General features: G+C 39.6%; 1 protein-coding gene across 5 annotated transcripts in view; it reads left to right on the top strand.

Annotated features, from left to right (window-relative positions):
* thrb (thyroid hormone receptor beta) overlaps nt 1-16,658 on the top strand; it is a 125,536-nt gene that overhangs the window by 69,044 nt on the left and 39,834 nt on the right. For all 5 annotated transcript variants that reach the window (XM_084380210.1, XM_084380211.1, XM_084380212.1 and 2 more), the window contains exon 2: nt 5,575-5,641. The gene's annotated coding sequence lies outside the window, so the exon portion shown is untranslated. The remainder of the gene's footprint in view (nt 1-5,574; nt 5,642-16,658) is intronic.

The raw sequence follows: 16,658 nt of genomic DNA, 5'->3' as shown, positions 1-16,658 counted from the left end.
GGTCAGTGCCACCCTTGGAGTGTAGTTTGACTCCTGCATTTATGTTCTTACTTTCACCTTTTTTCTTCCAATCTCCTTTGTGCAATTGAAGCTGTAATGAAATTCTCTGCTTTAAGGTTAATGTTGACGCAAACTAAACACTTCCTGCTGCTTCACATTGAAAGCAGCCACAATACGTGTAGCCTTGGCCCTTGAAGATGTCGACTGACTGCTAACAAAACATAAGATATAGAGATGGAGGTTTTGCACTTTTTCCCAGCAGATCAGTTTTAATCATTGGAAGGGTGGAATGGAAGTTACAGCAAGAGTACAATGACAAGATTGGGAACTGCAGGGGACATTAACTTCACAGTTTGGGTCAAACTGAAACACATCATCAAGCAAAAAACACCTTTTACCACACAGCTCCTACCACACGTAAAACTGGACGAAGACAAATCAATACCACCAAGTATCTGTACTGCGGACACATAGTCTTGTTTTGAGTGATGATACTAACACTATGTCATAGGAATAATTTTAAAAAATAGATATGTGACAAATGAGATCGTGTTCTGTGCAGCACTGTTCTTCTCTGTTGCACAGTAGTGACATTATTCATTCACACAATTAACACATTTGTTCCTTACCTTCTGAGTCTGTGCTGTGTTGTTGCACATAATTCACATCGTGTAATTACCACAATAGTGAATCATTTAAATGCGTAATGTTTTTCAAATCTTTCAATGAGTAAGATTTAGGTAGGTAGGTAGTCCAATAATGCATTTAGCGTATAAATCATGACACATGGCTCTCCACAACATGAGTACAGTAGCCATTTTTAATCATTGGGGTTTCCCACTTGGAAAATCACTGGTGCTGTGCCTACATCACGCTGTAAACTTTACCAATGGATGCTTGTTTTTAATGAAGCAACATTTGACGAGGTACTGTAGACGTGACATTTCGACACATTCTTACTCCTAACTTGTCAAATATAGCTGGTCAGTGGCCTTAAGCTTCAATTTCTGACGCTCTACCTAACATCTACAGTAGATAATAAATATGCAATGTCAGACAAGACTTTCATAAAACAAACAGTTCAAACAGTAGTTTAGGCACAAAAGCTACTTGGTTTGGTGAAGGACAGGATCAAACTTTGGATGTGAATGTTGAAGATTGAACATGGTTATTTTTAACTACGTTCAATCTCATAACTTACGTGAATGACGTACTTTTGTCACTGACATTATTTTACGCAAGATATATTATTAACGTACATTAACTTAATTATGTAACATAACTTCAAATCACTCTTGACTCTGTGGGGGCTCAGTGGGGCTAGACATTTCAGTGAAAATTGTGTAATTTAATGTAATTTGAAAACGTGTACATTAATAAAATAATAATACATTTAAACCAACTAGTACTGCTGTTGTTGATTTGCAAGGGTTGCAACGTTTAATCGACTAATTGACTCACTGTGCACATCCCCAGTGTTTAGTTTTATGAATAATTTAGAGCAGTGTTATCTTCTAGTTTCAGAGCTCTTCTTTACTATATACAAAGTTGCACTGCTTTTTTCAAGCAAGATTGATAGAGTTACTGTGGAGTAATCATTATAATCATTATAAGTGTTTTGCACTGTTTCCTCACAGCTGAAAGGTTATCTGGTTTAAAACTTACTGAATGCTGCTTCTCTCCATGTTCACATGGTTTCCTTTAGTGCTCCTTTCTCCTCCCACACCACAACACAAGGACACTGTCCTTCACCAGGGCACTGGCCTCGAAAAGGAAAGGGATGATGAATTTTTTTCTCATTACAATCAAGGATCTTTTGGGTGTTTTCCCCATTGAGAATCACCGAACAAAAGAACATTACATTGGTAAAAATAAATAAATGAATAAATGAAGCCAAAAACAAACCTTGAAATGAAGAAATCCAGCACCATGAATTGATGAATTGTCTTCAGATTGTGGTAGAAGGCAGAGTTACATGATATTTAGCAATCAATGACAGGCATACTGTCTAGTTTTTCTTTTCAGATCCATTTTTACATGTTTATAATATACAACAGCAGCATGTCTTGTGTATGTTATCACCTGATTGAACAGAAGAGAATACGCTCCACTGACGTCAGGCATTTGAACATTTTGTAACCTGCGGCATCTGGAGGCCATTTCTCCAAAAATCCACAAAGGCACGTCAGGTGCCTGGAGCAAAACAACAACAGCAGTGTGCAGAAATATTGTTGTAAACAAGTGGATGGAGGCGTCTCTCTCTGCAGAAAAGGTGATGGGGGCGATCATCCCTTAAGCTACTGTAGCTCATATTAGCCGATTCAATACAAACACCACAACATGAAAAACAGTTGAGTAACAGGGCTACTGTGTTGCTTGCAGGAATGTTTATGAACTTTATATCAGCACTGGTATGACTGTCCAGATGTTTTTTTTTTCACATTTAGTTTATATATGCACTGCATGTTGAAAGTCACTGAAGCAGCCTCCAGACAGAGTACTAATTCCTTTAGTTAATTGTGAAGTAATTGTAGGCTAAATACACAGTACTAATCACACTGGGAAGTAGGGAGTCTTGAGTTGGGATCAGAGACACAAGAAAGCCTTGCATTCATTAAGTTTCCCACAGACCACTCAACACACCCCTGGAGAAAAATGCAGGAGGAGCTCTTGCCCTCTATGTTCTTTACTTAAATGCTTGCAAACATTACAGGGCCAGGCTCTCGGCACCGGATGTCTTCTATCGACTCTTCAGGCCCAAACGTCATTTTATCTCACTTTTACTTCATTTGAACCATTCATACTTTCAGCTCACTGTGCTGGAAAGGATGAAGAAGACTAACAGCGAAAGTGGTTGCTGAAATGTGCGTCACATTGTCAAATATAACTCAAATCACCATGGAAACTGAGTAACAGTGTGTATTAGTGGGTGTTTTTTCACAACTCCGTCTCCTCTCTCAGACACACACATTTTTTCTTTTCATCTCTCTCCTTGTGTCTCTCCTCACCATAATATGTACACACACAGTTTTGACTGGATAGCACTTGTTGGTTGAAAATATTTTGAAACAGCTGCACTTTGGAGGGAAGGAATGGTGAATCCATGACTAATGAAGTTTGAATGGAAGGTACACATGGATGTTATTGAATAAATTGCAACTCCATTGTTATTGTCATATACTCTGTGTGCTTACTAGATAAATTGATTTACCAAAGAGAGTAATAAGAAGTTATGTTTCACTGTTATTTGACTTAATAATAATAATACACTTAATTGGTGACTTGAGTAAGTTGGCTCTAGTCAGCTAAAGTTGGAATTGCATCCTTTCCTCCATGTTGACTTTTTTTTTTTCTATCATAAAACGGTGCGTTCCAAAACCACAGTCCCCAGTGTGTATATGTGAAAAATCCTGCCTTGGCTTATTAAAGGGCCCCTGAAGAGTTTTCTTGTAAATGAAAAGAAGTTGTGTTTCCATTTAGCGATGTTTAAAAAACATTTACAAAGCTGATTTTTTGTCTTTTTAAATTTTTTTTAGGTTTTTTTAAATCCACCATTGTTTACATCCATGCTGACTAGCTTCAGGACTTCTTCTCCCCCATCTTTGCCGACACATTTCAGAATATCTTGGCATGTTACCAGCAGAGAACTTAAGCATCTGCTTCCACATGAACTTTCTGGAAAGTGGAAATGGAGAAGTATTACTGTTGGTGGCGATGTTGCAAAGACAGCATTAGCAACATGGCTATGGCTAACAGACTAGCTACCGTCCAAAGCTAAAAAAACAATTTGACCTAGAGTAAAACACCTGGTTGTATTGATAAGTGGGCAGGTTTTGTTACTTATTTTAATGTTATATCCCAATATTAAGGGGAAACACATATCAGTGGGGAACAGACTTTGACACAACACTGGAGCACTCTCCAATGAGTGAATGCCGTCCGTTCACTCTTGTTTTAACATCGGTTTCTATCACTCTCCCTCTTCATCTTCAGTGCCTCCTCAATCAGCGGAGTCCTTTTTATTTTGCACTGTAGAGTTTCCACAGTTATCCCAGTTGTTCTGCCTTTAGCTGGTGATTGTGACCGGGGATAACAATGCCTCTACGCACTTCCTTTGTGCTGTAATTCGACCATTTTTCTGGGAAAGACCCAGCCCAGCTGCAAACTGAATAGTGCAGTGAAAGCTTATAGACTTAAGGAACCAATCTGTGTACATCGTTTTTGCACAACCATTAGATTGTTCAATCAGTATTTACTTCAGAATAATAAGTTAAATCAAAAAAAGTTGAGGGACCACTTCTTTGTTGTATCATCTTACCATTGTTCAGGTTGGTAGAATGTTATCATAACTGATGAAGATTAATGAGCAATGTGAACTGTATATTTGTAACATTGCAGAAGTGTTGATGGAGAGCAGGAGGCAACAGAACAGAGGCTCAGCGGAGTTACCATCCTCTGCAAATAAATGAATGCATGCAAATGAGGCCTGAAGAGAAGATGAACCAAGCAAATATGAAAATTAGCATTACACCCGAATAGGAACTGATCATTTTGTACTGTTATGGATAGAAAGTGTTATTGAATAAATACTTCCCTTTCAGATGGAAGTGAGACATTACATTTCCCCATTTATGGCATGTAAACATGCACGCAGACATGCATGTGCAGACTTGTTTGTGTGTTGACAAGTGTGTTAAAGAGTGCTACAGAGGGAGCACGGAGGGAGGAAAAGCAGTCCCATTAGAGCGCCCATTAAGTCTGATTACAAGTGATTACCGTCTGTCGGAGAGAGATGACCAGCCCTGTCCTGCCACTGAATTAATGACACAAACAAATGCTTTCTCTTCTCACTCTCGTCATAATCAATCTGTCATTTTGTTGTTCTTCGTCCCTCGAGATCTCACCACGAACTTAACATGACGTCCAATGATTTGCCAAACACCCGACTTCAGACAGAGTCAAAGCTGTTTCTGCCTCCCTGCACATGTTGTTTTGTCACTGTTGTTTTATTTATGCCGTTTTCCTCCCAAAACGTTGTTCTTCGCTTCGGGCTCTGATACACACATAAAAAGATGTATTGACTCATTTGAGGGCCGCCGGGCCGAAAGGGGAAATGAAATGTATGGTATTTTATCTGGCCTTACAGCAGCGTGAGGGGAAGTATTTGTAGTGGTAACCACATGTGGAAACCACCAGAGGTTAGCAGCTGTGGGAGTTGCTTTGTTGGGTGTTGCATGTAGGTCATCTCAGCCGGATGTAGTGTTCTGACTACATCCTGTCACACAGAACAAAAGGTGTTCAAAGTGATGATGGCGCTTCACTGTGACATATTTATTTTGACTTTAAAGTAAAGATAAGATACCTGGATCACCTGTGTTTTTAATGTCTTTGATCCCACGACTTTTAAGCCTCACATCCCCTCACAGTGCCTCTGTGAGGGGATGCCATGGCAACATGTTTGACATCGTTTCTTCACCTACTGGTGTTCGTAGTTAGACTGCGATTTTCATCTTGACTGCTCATTACATTTACCAGGCTGTGTGTGTGTGTGTGTGTGTGTGTGTGTTTTTGTAGGTGTTTCTCTTGGGGAGCTCAGCGGCTCCTCAGTGCTGCCTGGAGTCAGACTTCAACACTTCCTCTGGTAAGACCTTCATGTTGCGCAATTCGACACAGCCAGAGTCCTGCAGCCTGCAGAATGCCAATACACTGTGTTTTTCTCCAGCAGACCTCCCTGCTGTGGCCAAGGCACATAGACGCACACACGCGCACACACACACACACACACACACACACACACACACACACGCACACACACAGAAAAATAAATGTCTCTAGCTGTGATGGCTGTGCCTGCTGCCACACAGCTGATTTTAATGTCTGCAGTCACCTTAGTTTTCTGTACAGTTTACGCTTAATAGTTAATAATTGAGTGTGTTGGCATTATTCACATTACACTAACATTACACATGTATCAGTAAATAAATAAATGATGAGGTATAGCTTTTGTCATAATTTATTTAGCATCAGGAGCAGCAGGAGTGAGGTGTTCCTGAAGGTTCCCTAAGCATATAGGATTTCTCTGTTGGATTTTGGATTATTGCAGGAAATAAATTATGTGGCAAACACAATTTTATGATACCTGGTGACATTTTGTTTATCAACATGAACAACAATTTTATGATTGTTCATGATAGTAAATGCAATCGCCAGAAGTTAAAAGCTAATGGTAGGCTATAAACAAACTTGTGACTTCAACGTCACCACCTACACTACACACACTTTACTATAAATTGATCAATGTACAAGTTGTAAAGTTAGACAGTCGCCTGTTAAGACGGATTAGTGAGTAAATGAGTCTCTGTGTTGAGCGTGATGACGTTTAATGTCCCTGACGACCTCTGCAGTTTCAGTTAGCCGCTTGTTAGCAACTGCCTTTTCAAATCACTTTTTAATTCAAACATGTGGTATTAACTGACGTATTTTATGTGGTAGAACGAAACAGGAGAATCTCTTAAGCTTGTGTTAACCACAGACCTTTTTCAGGCATTTAACAGAAAGCCATTCAGAAAACCCCAGACTATGAGACGAGGGAACCAGAAGTGCAAAAAGACGAACTGATCTCCGTGTTTTAGGGCTAATTCCTGTGGCATTCTATTATAGGCAGTAAATTAGTTTCCATTTGTAGCATGCACATTAAGTTAGTTTCTTTACAGTCACACTTAAGTTTGTCTTCAGTTAAGTTTGTTTGTAAGTGGTTCTAACCAGTGTTGAAGGGTGCTGGTGTGCAAAAGATGAGCAGCTGAAACAGAGCAGTTAACTGAAGGAAGTGGCCAATCGGAATGTTGGTAATTCACAAAGCTAGTTATTTTTAACACTCAAAAATTAAACATTTGCAATCAAAATTAGGGCTGGACAATATGGTTTATAAATAATATTGCAGAACTTGATATGTATCTGGATATTTTGAAATCTCAATTTAACCGACATAATAGATTTTTTTTTTTTTTTTTTCTGCAGCTCTCATTCAGATTTTAAATCTACTTTAACCAAATAGTTTTCTGGCAACACATGGTGTATATGTTTTTTAAAAAACAGTTCAAACTGGCATGGTTTCATGCACAGGCAAGGACAGGAAAGCTCAACAGTGACTGATTAAACCGCCCAGAACATCACTGGTTCCATCTACAGAGCATCAGTGTTATCATTAGCTCACACACACGGGGCCCTATTGAAACAACATGCAGCGCTCGGTCTAAACGTGTTGATTAAAAAAAGTCAGTTGTAGACAACCCTGCACCAAGTGAGGATATATGACCTGGAGTAAATTACATTTTGGATCCATAGTGGGACGCAGTGTTGCTGTATTGACTGTCGCAGCTCAGTTTAATTTTTTCTCCTTTTGTGTCATGTTGTCTTTTCTTTGTCTCATTTATTTGGGCATGTAGTCATCAGAAATTCTTGACAATCAGAAGTGGGCCCAAACAAACAACCCATGCTTTAGTTTGTTGGTGTTTTGGGTTTTGTTCATTGCTATAATATCTATACTGAAAATCTAACTGTCCTGTTTGATTGTATTTGTAGTTTAGTTGGTGGGGTTTGTCTTTGTGTTACCCCTTTGATTCAGAAATGGTCTGATCAGCCATTATCTATGTTCCCCTGTGCGCTCAGTCTGGTCTTTGTGTCAGTTTTGTCTGTTGTTTGTTCTTTTCAGTTTATGTTAAGTTAGCATGGCCTGAGTTAAGTTCTGTTTAGCTGACCTCTTTCATGGGCCCAGATCTTTATTGTGTCTTTGTGAATAGTTTGTTTCAGTTTTTGGTGAATGCACAAGCTTTTTGAAAATCCACCTGTGACTCTATATGCCTGCCAGCTCGGGCTCGGTCCCTCAGGTGGCAGTTGAGAGTTGTGATGTAAATGTAATGACGCTCTAATCGTGGTACTGATCCAGGCTAAATCATTACGTGCCAGACCGGTGATCTGTCTCTTTATTCTGCTTCTTGTCTTTGAGTTTGACAGCTGCAGAAGACTGCATGTGTGTGTAGGGGGTGTCATATGGCTGTGTGATATGATTAAATCAGCATAATGTTAATCATCTGAGTATGTGTGTGTGTGTGTATATATATATATATATATATATATATACACTGGATCAAGTGTTGCATGGATTAACCTGTTTCAGTCTTACATTAGACAAAATGCATAAAACAAACCTTTGATGTAGTTAAATTCATCATATTGTGTTGCAATAACTCTATATCACAGACAGTTCACTTAGAAATTATATGAACTGAGCTGTGTTCAAACCAATAGCAACATTTTTAGCAAGGTTTCTGGCTGCCAGCACTCAAAGGATTTCTCTTCCATATTGGTTTAAAGGTCCAGTTTGTCAGATAGTTGACTGTTAAGTCTCATTCCCAACTCATCAATTACTAATGCTTTGGGTTGATGGCTGGCCCGACCTACCAATAGCAATACGGTATTATTGTTATATCAGTAATCATTTATGGTATTTTGGGTAACTATTTCTTTCAACCCATAGGCCATCACACCACACCGGTTTGAACCACAGATATGTTCCAAGATGTTATTGGACAATGGCCATTCTCTTCTCTTCCTCGCTAACAGTTTGACTGTCACATGGGTGCAAAAGAGCAGAACATCAGCTATAAAAAGCACAAAGTGCTTCCACTTCCCCTATAGGCTTATTCTGCTGTGAATAAACTCTTCTGCACCTCACACTAGCTGTCAGCCTCTTTAACCAACAGCTAATAAATCAAACCACACTAATGCTAGCTAATTAAAGAGAAACCAAAAAATATGAGTGTAAATGTTTTGAGCATTAAATAAAGGCAGCTGCTACATTCACCCAAGTGTAAAGGCAACTCCACAAACCCAGCATTGTGTACAATATATTGCAAGCAGAGAAATATATGTGACAGCTTATTAAAAATAAAGACATAAACAGACTGGCTGTGTAGCTCAGAGGAGATGTCAGAATGAAAACAGAAAGGCTTCCATCTGCACACATAAAATGGGGAAATGTGTTGGTGCTAAATTGTAATGATGATAACTTACACCGCAAACATGGTGTATGGGTCTTTCAGGCGATTGTTAGCTGCAGCTGTCAGCAGTTTGTCATGACTGTGTGCTCTCTGCTGGTCGTTATAGCTGTGCATGGATTATTGGCTGTCATACTCCCAATGCATTATTTGGACCTGCTCAGCTCTCAGTCTCCAATGAGGGATCATGCTCACGACTGTGTACAGTGCAACAGGAATGCTATAGCATTTCTAGCTCCTGTGTATCAGCCATCCTTTATGACATTGGCCTGTGTGCTTTTTCCCGGCAGCTAGAGAACTTAATGTAATATGATAAGTGCACCGGAGACTCCAACACAAAGTCATGCGGTTGATTCTTCTATTAGCTTGAATTCTTTAATGAAAACAGCATCTGCTGTCCTTTTTCTGATACCAGTTGCCATGATGATGAGCCTGTATCACGTTGCACAGTGTGATGCAGCTTCGTAAATTAAGTATGAGAGGGCTCCAAGCATAATGGTCGGTGGATCAAGATGGACTCTTATCTGAATGCCACCTCGAATAAGATGCATATTGGTCAAGGCTATGACTATTGTTTACTGCCGCTCATCAGTGTTGATTCATGATACAGGCTGACGTTGCCCACAATGAGATTACCATTGAAGACTGTTAAGAGGGCTGACATTTAGACTCAGATGAGGCCCTGATGCCCTTTGTGGAGTTTTCAAAACAACTAGCTATAAATTTTATTACAGGTGAACGCAGAGTTTACTGGGTTTTTTTGCCTAGATCGTACAGATGTTTGTTCAGATGTGCCTTGTGTTGGGTCCACGTGCAGCAGAGTCTCGAAGATACAGTTGGGGAATATGTATGGCTAAGTAAAAGTAATACAACAATGTAAAAACACTTAATTACTAATAAATTAAAAAAATTACAAAAAATTGTGCTGCATTCTGTAAAAGTACAGACATATTCAGTGTTTTATTGTACTTAAAGTGTCATAAGTAAAAGTACTCATTCTGCTGAAAGTGGATCTGACTGATAAAGTAATATATGAGACATTGTTGGATTGTTAATACTGATGCTGATGTGTAACAGGCATTTTATGTTGTAGCTGCTATACTTTAAGTTTTGTCCACTGACTTCCGACCTATGGGCCAGGCCCCTCCAAAGGGTCACCAGATAAATTTAAGTGGTCATGAAATGATTAATGGGAGAGGACAGAAGAAACAACAAACTTCTGATAAACACATCTTGTACTTTTTTGGACTTTTTTGGACTTCTCTCACATCTTTTTTTTCTGAAAGAGTGGGTGATTTGACCTCTTTGTGCCTCAAATAGCTACAACAATACAAACACTTGTGTCCAACGGAGCCTTTGCCCGTGAATTGAATTGTTTATTTCACTCCCATAAGACATCTCCATTGTGGGGTCGTCAGTGTCTGAGGTGACCACCATTGCCTCGTGCAGTGCAACACATGTCAGGGCTCAACAAAAAGGATTGAGCAGGCAAATAAAATGCCATGTTGGGCTAGTACATCTAGAAAGTCACTCGAGGTATTGGCAAGTGGTAGGGTCTTTTTACCCGAAGCTGATGATAGAAGTGGCTAAGAGTGAGTGAACATACTGACTGTACTGTACTTTACTCACTCAAGCACAGTTAACAAGTCTATCTCTGAGGAGAGAGAGGGGGTCTTTTAAAGACTTGTAGTTTGTTTGTTGTCATTTGATAGTTGCTAATAAATATTACAATCTGTATAAGGGCAAGAAAAAATTGACGCGCATTAATGTCGCACTTGCTTGACCGGGAAAGTGAAACAAAACATTATCGTTGAAACTAGAGAATTAATCAGGGTATTTATCGTGGCCTCTGGGATGGAGGTGGAAGTTGAGATGAATTGTAATATCATGACATGCTAAGGGTGGCCCTGCTAGTATTGCAGTGTCTACATACTTCTGACCATATAGTGTGTGGGTCTAAGTTTTAATATACAATAATAGAAGTTTTCACTTTCAAAGCATCTAAAAGTTTAGTATGAAGTTATGAAAATGCTCTGCGATTGAACTCTTGACGCGTGGGAATCCCTGTATATGCATTGCATCATTTTGTGTTCCCCTCTTAACTGAACTCCTCGCTGCCTAAGTAGAGCATTTAGAAGAAATGGGTTCAGTGAGAAGAGCTGTTAGAAGTCGTGTGATGAAACTTTTTCATCCAGTCATTCATTTTCTCTGTCTCTTTCAATCTGACAGTCGCTGGTGTGCAGGATGCTCTCTGGTGATGTCTGAACAATGCATTACAGTCACAAACATGCTCCTCAGCCTGGTTTAAAGGTGGAGGATGTTGATACAAATCTGTGTTTCATTAACTTTATGTCAGACTGAAAGAATGTTGACTTCTTTCATGCCACAAACCTCTCCCCAGTTTTGGCTTGTTTTGTTGTTGTTCTCCTCTCAAAGATCTTTTGCTCTCATTCATGTTGGCAGAAGTTTTACAGGGTAGCACTGACATTTGAAGAAAGCAGTTAAACTAATAACAGGCACAATAGAAATGCTCAGCCAAGAGTCAGCTGAAGGACTTTATCCGTATGTTTATACACTGTGGTGGACGAACATCTGCATAGACAAACAGTGATTTAGAGCATCCTCGTCTTTCACCTCAGATGAACTGGTACTTTATGCAGAAGACTACAGTATAAAGACGCATACAGCCAGGCTCATTGTCCTGTAGGTATCAAGAACTTGTAAGTAATAATCAGTTAATCTGTTCTTTGGATGCTAGCAATGAGGAAAAGAACAGCATGTACCCCATTAGGGGCCTATTTCCTGTTTCCTGCCTTACCCCATGCTTCTGAGAGTGGACTCACAATGCTATTGCAATGTTATTTCACAATGCTATTTTTGTATTCCCTACTGTCTGTGTTGTGGCATCAAGTGTGTGTCCATATTAAGCCTGGAATACTTGTGGTTCCGCTTTCATTTAAAGATGTGATGATAAAGTGTGTTTGTTAAGAACCCGCCTTCCTTAATATAGCGGATAATTAAATGTCATGTGAAGACTAAAGTTTAATGGCTGAAAATGGTTTCAGCCATTTTATCATCAACAGCAAAGGATTAGGTTGCTTTCATGTTGTTAACATCTCTGTCATCATGACGCATGTTGCAGCCACACTCTAATCCACACACTCAATTCTAATTTCGTCACAGTCTTGTTGAAAGAAAGTGGGTATTTTAACATGCATAACCTGCAACATGCACATGTATATGAGGATGGATTCTCCCTCAAAGTCGACTCATAAGTAAAATATTACTCGTAAAAAAAAAATTCCCTGGAAGTTCTCTTGAGATTTCTTTTGACAAACATAGCTGCTCAATTAGACTTGAGTCATGTCGTGGGAATTTTCTTGTATAAGCAAGGTTTGAGTAATGTTCAGACTATAAGGAAATAGAGTGTGTTACCAGTGCACATACAGCCTTATTACAGTAATCAAAGGGGGAACTCTAATATTTTATTATTGCACTTCCACTAATTTGATGTTCTGATTGGAGATCGATTGAAAAAAGGTTGCCCAGATAGCCTGACATTCTGGTATTGGTCAAGTTTTAAAAACAGTGAATACTACACTTCACCATAAATCAACTAATAGCATATCATTGACCCTGATAAACATTTCAATACCACACACAGTAATTCATTTTTTGGGCCCTCTAGGGCAGCATTAAATGCTATAAAAGATAAAATTGAGATCATCACCACTTTATAGATGTTATGGCTAACATGTTAGCAAAAGTTTGCTTTTTTACACATGGAATACAACGTAAACGATACGTTGCACGTTGATGAAAGGTAGTTAAGATGCACCCCATTGCACAATATTGACCCGTCCTAAGTCTCGCCCATTTTTCGCTCTGTGGTCCAACAACACTTCACTTCAGCTCAGGACCCAGATGAACCTCGGTCAAATCACTCCTTTACTTATACATTTATATGTGCTAGGTGCATCTATGTTGAAAGGAAAAAAAAGTTAACTAAATGGTTAAAAGTTGTTGCTGAGTGACCTCTTAAAGGGACACTCGACACTCTGACCATGTGGAAGGCGTTGTGTTTATTCCGATCCCAAAAATCAAGTTACATTTTTTATCATGTATAGAGTGGTTTAGGCTGTGCGGTAGACCTTCAGCTGAACATCATCACCAAGGGCCCCAAAGTTTGTTCAAAGGTAATATTGCGATGTACATACAAATTATATTGATGCCAAGATCTTCACTGACACATCATTGTGTACAGTCACATCTTTTTTCACAAAAAAAAAAATTATTCATGTAATTGAGTAGTTTTTTATGTAGTTTATTTATAGTTTTTACAGTTTAGGTAGAATGAACATAAAATGTGTTATATGCTACTGACTTTTTAACCAAATAAAAGAAAGAAAACCATGATGGAGTTGGCACTAAAAACACCCACTTAATATTGAGCAGGTTCCTCTTGTGCAGCCAAAACAGCTGAGAGCAGTCAAGGCATGGTTATAAGACCTCCGTGGTGTCTGGCATCGGGACATTTGAAGTGGATCATTTAGGTCATGTATGTTGGGTGATGGGGCCTCCAGGGATCAGATTTGTGTTGGCACATCCCACAGATGCTCGACTGGACTGGGATCTGGGGGATTTGGAGGCCAGGTCAACGCTTTGGGCTCTGTCTTCTGTTCCTGAAGCCGTTCCTGAGCAGTTTTTGTGATGTGTCAGGGCGCTGTCAGGGCCACTGCCATCAGGGAGTACCCTTGCCATGAGGGGGTGCACTTGGTCCACAATGGTGTTTGGATGGGCTTGTCAAGTGGCATCCACATGAATGCTAGGACCCAAGGTTTCCCAGCAGAACATCGTACTGTGACAAGATGATCAATGTTATTCACATCACCTGTCAGTGGTCTGAATGTTGTGGCTGTATAGCGATTGCTTCCATTTTCAATTTTAATGTTGAGACATATGCATATTTATGTGGTGTCTTTTTAAATCTCTTAAGATCCTGTTCTCCATCCAACAAATTACTAGCAACATATTTCATATCACATGTAGTCATTTGACCAGTTTTTTATATAAAAAGTCATGATAAGTGCAGCTTTAAAAATTAGACCCCCTCATCTTCTCAGATTTCACAAAGGTCCTGCAGGGACACTGGAAACATTATACAACTGTTTTTGCAGTGAAAATAGCAAAATATTTCATTGTAAGCTGTGTCTAGGGATGTGACACCTCTCCAAAAATCATATTAGTGGAATTAGTGCATAAAATTGTAATATAACACGTAGAAATGAATGCCAGTATGGTAATACGTATGCCACTGGAATGTTTTTACATACTTGTAAGCAATACACAATCTCATAAACTTTTTAATAGGCATTGCCGTATAAGATTAGTGTCTTGTACATATGTGTGCTTCTATCTGTGATATTCAACACATAGCATTGAGATACATAATGCTTTTGACATGGTGTCAGGAGAGGGCGAGTTAATACATAAGATCAGGGTGTTCTGACGACTTTACGTTTCTCCTCTTTGTTATGGAATGTACAGTACATAGTGTTCTTGTAGCTCTTGTCTTGCAGGATGTGGTAGCTGTTGTTGTGGTGGAGAAATTAGTCCCACTGTAGAGGAGGAAGTACTCACCCACAGATTACAGAGAGCTGCTACGTCTCCAACGAGAGGCATAAAACACACCCACAAGTGAACAAACCCATGAGTGAACCGGGCTTCCAAGCAGTCTCTCAAGTGTTTGCAGTTCTAAGATGTGAAAGCAGTGAGGGTGAATATGGTTATAGGGTTTAACTTTGTGACCGCAAATCGAAAAGGTTTTGATTTGATTCCAGTTGTGGCTGAAATCTGAGTGTGACAGCCATGTGTAGCTCGAAAGCTGTCAGTACAGTCTGAAACCTGATAGCTTTGGTGACCCCTTGAGTCTCCCAAGTGGAAGTGTTTTACATCATCAGTGTCAAGGACAGTTCATGCCAAGCTGAGCCACCGATTTCCTGAGACAGTACCATTCATATGACTCACTTAATATTTTAGCTCTTGGCTTCCTGCTGGCTTCCAGACATTTAGTCTGATCATCAGCCAGGTCAAATGAAAGCAACACATATTAGCTGTCAACTGTGCTTTAAATCCACCACAAAACAAAAAACATCTGAACCAATCATTAAGTCTGTTGTTTCAGTAATAAAGTTCCCTGTTATTTAAAACCTGCCTGTGATTTAGATCAATCCATCTGTTTCCAATATACTATATACAGTAATGCACAGTGATGCTGCCTTGTTTTGTTTTGTTCTGTTGTGTTTTATGATGCTGGCATTCAACACTTTTCACCAGTTTTCAAGGTTAAATGTGCGACTAAATGACATCTGGTGTTACTAAAGGGTTGGCCACAGTCACGCTGGTATCTTTGGTAAATTAATTCCTTTAGACAGTCATTTAAAGAAAGTGTCCCTTAAATACACTTCAAAGTACACAAGCAAATCCTATCTGATCAAAGTAACAGCCAATCACAATCAGTCAGCGTGTGTTTGCATCCTTTGTGCGAGTTCCAAGGATGAATAAAGAGCTGGACACAAGGCAGCCGCTCAGCCTTGATACCAGTTTTACTCCAGCGGCCAACTGCAGTATACCGTCCAATGACCACGAGTGCTGAATTATTATTATTACTGTATTATGATTTTTATTGAGAGTTTACTATTTTTCCAGAGTGTATAATTGTATTTATAGACATATATTTTCCGCCGCAAGAACGTCAAGCTTAAAGTCCCAGAAACCACTTTTTAAGGCACTGAAAGGGTCCTTGAACCTTTTGTTTTGCGTTTCCACATGGAAATTACTCCGCTCCACTGTAAGAAGAAGGTTTTAGATGTCATTTTGTGCATGACAGTGATTACAGCGTGATTGGTCTACCTCTCGTATGCTTTCTTCTGTAACTACACGAAAGATGAACCGGACTGCGGCTGCCGATAACATGTCTCTCATAGTGCACATCTATGATTTGTTTAATTCTTCATTAAGGGCCCTCTGCAAAGACAGTGAATCCTTGGACTTCATGCACCAACATTTTTGCTTTCTTATTCTAAATCTCTCTTTCTGTGAGGCTTGTCGCTCGAGTGTTCCTGGTTGGATTCATCCAGCTCTCTTCACTGAACAAACGTCGTCGTGAATCACTCATCTCAGCCTGTTGAATACCACCTGTTTATGAGGAGGCGCACACTTTTGATCATTAGCCAGATTGGTGTCCCTAAAGTTGCTTTATATGGCTGCCTGTCCTGCTTCGTGTCATGCTCAAAAGTGTTACCAGAGAGTATTAAAAAGAATATTACTCCACAGAGCTGCTGCTGCTGTTGGAAATCAGCAGATGAAAACATAACAGTAGTCGTATTAGAGGAGCATTAGAAAACATTAGTACAGCTGCCAATGCCAATTTCTAATGCAGAATGGTTCATGACTAATGGGAGAGGCGTCATCAATGGGACGTGGCAGTTATTATAGCCTACAGTAAGTGATGCTTCACTGTTGGTGCAACAGGGGATGATAGAGATGTGCGTAGAGACCCAGAGGCAGCTGTCAGTGAGACAATTTGCTTAAAAATAAATG

This window comes from Pagrus pagrus (assembly GCF_965226575.1).
Source record: "Pagrus pagrus genome assembly, chromosome: 17".
NCBI classification, from domain to species: Eukaryota; Metazoa; Chordata; class Actinopteri; order Spariformes; family Sparidae; genus Pagrus; species Pagrus pagrus.
This window is presented reverse-complemented; position numbering and strand designations above follow the sequence as displayed.